The sequence below is a fragment of the Stegastes partitus genome, unplaced genomic scaffold, assembly GCF_000690725.1.
Source record: "Stegastes partitus isolate 25-593 unplaced genomic scaffold, Stegastes_partitus-1.0.2 Scaffold1772, whole genome shotgun sequence".
Lineage (NCBI taxonomy): Eukaryota > Metazoa > Chordata > Actinopteri > Pomacentridae > Stegastes > Stegastes partitus.
Window position 1 is genome coordinate 120,577 of NW_007579503.1, and position 5,059 is coordinate 125,635.

Consider the following 5,059-nt stretch of genomic DNA (forward strand, 5'->3'; position numbering starts at 1 on the left):
TTTGATGGCTTCTTTCCTCTTTTATGACAGTAATCTAAATATCTTTGGGGTTTTGGACAACACAGGATATTTGAGGACATTATTTTGGGCTTTGGGAAACAAAAAGCAAATTTTTTCACCATTTTCTGACTTTTTTTTTAAAGACAATTAACTGATTAATCTGGAAAATAACGGGCACATTAAACAACCATGAAAATAATCATCACCATCATGACTAAGAAATCAGATTTTCCATCATCCTTGCGATGTGAACGTGCGCAATAAACACATCACACGAGGTGCAGTGAATAAGAACAATCATTTTATTTACTGGCTGCATGCCGTTCATACTTAGCATCTCATCCCTCCGAATAATTTGGTAGCGATTGCGAGGTTACCTAACACGACGGTCGAGGATAAAAGAATAGCGAGGAAAGATGTTTTCATCTTGTTTAGAAGGAAATATTTTAAAAGGAGGAAGCAGGGATGGTTATATCGTCCCAAATTAAAGTTCTGTTTAATTAGTTGGGGGTATATTGGGGGTTTAAACTTCTGCTGTCTATGTCAGCAGTGCACCTATTCAAGCAGAAAGATAAACGGCTAATACACCGAAATATTTGCTTTTTGTCGCGACGTTAAATAATATTATGGCAGATTTTCCTCACATCGTGCAGGCTTGGTTTTTACAACTTTCTCGCGTTAGTAGCTGTTGCTAAAGTATCTCGTCTTCTACCACATGTGCAGACGCACACTTACACATGGTGCGGCCCTCAGCAATCATTTATCATACGCACATACACATAGAGTCATTTATATCGGGGGAAACAGGCAATCCTCGGCTCATCCTCTCCATCCTCCCATCCTGCTTGGATTTACAAGCACAGAGCCCATTTCAGCCTCTGTGCAACCACTCATCTCCCACCGCTTCACCCAGCGCTCTGCTTCTACCAGCCTGGTTCTCCTTATAGCCCATAATAATCCCCCCAAAAAGCCTCTCCTCGGGTCTGCGTCCCCCCCCTCCGACTCCCAGAGAAGTAACACAATGGCAGAAGTAGAGGCGAGCAGAAGAGATCAGTCAGTTTGATGAATGCATACACATCTGTGGGAGATTTCCTCTGCAGATAAAATGAACACTTACTGGTTTTTAGGTTTTGTCTTTCCGCTTCCCCCCCTCACACACACTGCTTAAATATGTATCTGAGGGTGTTTGAGAATAACGACACGCCAGAGTTCACAAATATCAGAGTTGATGTCACAGTAATGTTTCAGTTCACGTGATGTCTCTGAGGTGGAAAATGTGTTAAAGGTGCTGACACAGAACCCGAAGCTCACAGCGGATCTCGTTCACCGTCAGGTTCCAGGTAAACGCCAACAATCCACAGCGAATGTAAACTAAAAGCGATGCCCGCCCGCGCCGGAGCACTTGTCAGGTTGAGTTTGTTTTGTCACAGCACCCCTGTAAGAGTCACCCAAGCATTTAACACAGACAGCGCAGAGCAGTCCTTATCTGCAGCCCTGATACGGGAGCAAAGGCATCGAAACGGCTAATTTAACCTCATCAACGTGACTGCGCTGCGCTGCGGAGACTGGAGGTGGAATAATTTGTTGGTGAGGCTGTGACAATGGAGGCAGGAGCCTGCAGGGGTTTAGGGACCAGACTGTGTGGTCCTATCAGATTGCAGTATTGACCCGGAGTCTGGCTTGAGTTGTGAGCGAGCGCTCAGAAGGACAGAAAAATTCAGTCCGCATGTGTGAGAGGGAGCAAAATAAAGCGAGAAATAAAAACATGAAAACATATTTGAAGAGTGTTCTTTACATTTGAGCGATCAAACCATAAGACGCGACGATTATTCAAAACAAGAAACCTGAAAAATGCACTTATTTATTGTAATAAAACAAATATGGAGCAACAGACTCGCTGGTGGCCAGTTTTATTTATAAAACTGTGGCGTAACATGAGTCAGCAGCACTTTATGGTAGTGACTCCATGCAGAAACAAACACCCGACAGCTCTCAGGTTACGGTTTCGTGTTACTAGTTGTAAATCATCACGAGTAAATCATCAGAAATACCTCGGCGACGTGAAACAGAGCTGAATGTGTTTTCACTTTTTTTAAATTTCCCACTCATAGACGGGCAGCTGAAGAGGCGGCGGAGCAGAAATGTTCAGCAGATAAATTTAAAAGTTAGGTGACTAAATGTAGTTATATATGAATAACACTAAAATATAAATGCAAGTAAATCGCTGCAAACAGTTGGAGTAATTAACTCTTCTTTGTATTTGGAATGGGTGAATTAGACCATCAGTGAAAGGTGAGAAAAAATAAATCTAAACATAATTGATTTCATTCAGATAAATATTTTCACATCTTTCTATATTATCTTATGCACATCATATCTGAGAGTTGCCTCTACATTTTTATGATTTTAATTAGACTACAAGAAAAAAAGGTTCAATCCAGGGATTATATTGCAAAATTCAACACACAGTTCTGTCTAAAAAATAAATAATCATGTACAGTTTTGTAACGCTATGACCCTAACACTTGTGCAATTAATAAAAAATAAAAATCAGCCTGCTAGAATATTGATTTGTTCAACCCTCAAACTTAGAGAAACACCTGTTTGGTTTAGACACTACCTGCATCACACTATAAAAAACGACTGTTTATCTCTACCTGAGCATTCAGTGACGCTCACCTGTGGTATAAACATTTGTTCTAATATCTCACAGATTTAAAACTTGCAGCTCTCTTAACCCCATCCATCGCTCTCTATTCTGCTGTTTTGCAAAACTTCTGCGACTACGTCAAAAGAGAAACATCCAAACACCGATTTCTACTTCACAGATTTTCTTCCTGTGTGTTGAAGGGACAGGACTCTGTAAGGCGACTGCCTTCCACGTCGGGGGCCAATCAAGAACAGATGGAAGGGGTGATGACCCCCCTCGCAGGCGAGAGCAACAGCGCGACTGCCACTCAAAATCGCAGCGTGTGGATGTGTGCGAGCGTGGACTTGTGTGTGTGTCGGAGGGCGGCGGGGGGGCCGTGTTATGGCTCTGAGGGTGCGACGGTAAACAGGGTCCCCATGCGAGTGAGTGACACTCCTCCAACATCTGTTCCACGGAAAACACTCCTCTCTTCCTCACTTCTCCTCCACTAACCATCTCCCTGACGCTGTCTCCTCCACACACACACACACACACACACACACACACACACACACACACACACACACACACACAGTTAGATGATCTTTTCATTTTACAGTAAAGCCGAGAGGAATGGAGAAATTAGATTAGGGCCGAATAAGATACTCCATTTGTGATGTGGCTCTTTGCAGGGTTCTCTGCATGGTTGACAGAGGAGGCTGCAGACGATGCCTTTACCCTTTTCTTCTCCTTCCTCCCTCGCTGTCGCCCCCCCTCCAACACCACCACCTCCTCCACCTCCTCCTCCTCTACTCCTCGCTCGGCGATCGGGTTTCTCTCTGTCCATCAGTGGAGAGGCAGAGGAGAAGAAGGGGAGGAGGTGGGTTGTTCTGATCAATGGCAGGAAACCAGACGATGGGGAAGGGAAGACGTGAAACAGATAGGCCCCATAACCTACCTACCTACCAGGATACCGCAATCACGTCTCCCTCTCCATCCCCTCCTGTGTTCCTATCTGTAATTCACACACACACTGTTGAAACACAGTCCAGACACCACACATACAAACACGCATCTGACCGCAAACATGCTGCAAAAAACACACACACACACACACACACACAGCAGCAGCATCTAGCTTCAGACTGACACACTGAGCGTTGCATACCGCTCACCTGCCCCTTATGGGAGGACGACTAATAACATACAGAATTAGAATATATTTTTCTCCCAGCTCTATGCAAATCTCAAACATATTGCTTTCTGTCTCCAGGGGGCCACACATTCCCACACATGAATACTTAGAGGGGCGCACACACACACATACCTCAACCCAAGATACGTGTAATTAGGACGGACGGAGGGAGGGAGTGGCTGTCTCGTTTGAGTTTATTAATTTGTGGTATTTTTATTAACGTTTATCGGCAGCGTTTTACGGTGGACAACGCCGCCGCCGCTCGCTCCTCGGGGCACTTATTAGCCGAATGAGTATTTGCCGGTTATTTAAATCTATTCCTGCGGATCAAATTATGCAGTATTAGATCCTGGCAGAGTTATGAAACCAACACTGATAACACAATGGAGGGCAGATGGAGATTTACATTATGGACTCGCACCGAAACACGCTGCTAAATACGATCCGACTGCTTCATGTTTCAGAGATTTATTGGAAAATACTTTTTCAGCCGAGTCGACCGTGATGCTCGGTGCATCTCCTCGTACGTGTACGTGGGTAGATGATCTTTTTCGCTGCAGACTGCTGAGCCTTCTTGCCACTCCGGCTAACTCTTAACTCCTGTCAAAACACGGAGCTTTAAATTGAATTAAGACCGCATGCTGCAGTCCCTGCTGAGCCCCCCCCCTACCTCCAACCAACGCCTTTAACACTGCTCTGGAACACACACACACACACACACACACACACATGCATTCACACACATCTTATATGCAAATATATATATCGAGAAAGATGCACACAAGACATTCACACCAACAGCAGTTTCAAATGCACATATATAACTGGATAAACGGCAACCGAAAAAATCTGCAGAGGGCACGACGAGAGAATACTTGAAGCAGGATGAGGCCAACTCAGCCTTGAAACTCTGTCACTGATAATTCACTGCAGCTGAAACACAGACGAAGATACAGTTTCAGTGTCCGTAACGCTGGCTGGAGTATTTTTTTTTTTGCTAAGCGCCGCTCGATGGATTTTCACTGCCCTGTTTGTGTGGTTATTTAAAATGAAGCCGGTGGTGTGTGTGTGTGTGTGTGTGTGTGTGTGTGTGGTCAGAGGCCTTTTATAGGGAAAAAAAAAGCTTCATGTTGTTGTTTTTTCAGGAATATTTTTCAAAACACACACTGTGTTCCTACACAAACCTCCAAATGGCTTCACTTTATTGTCATATCTGCATTTATCTTTTTGCCTTT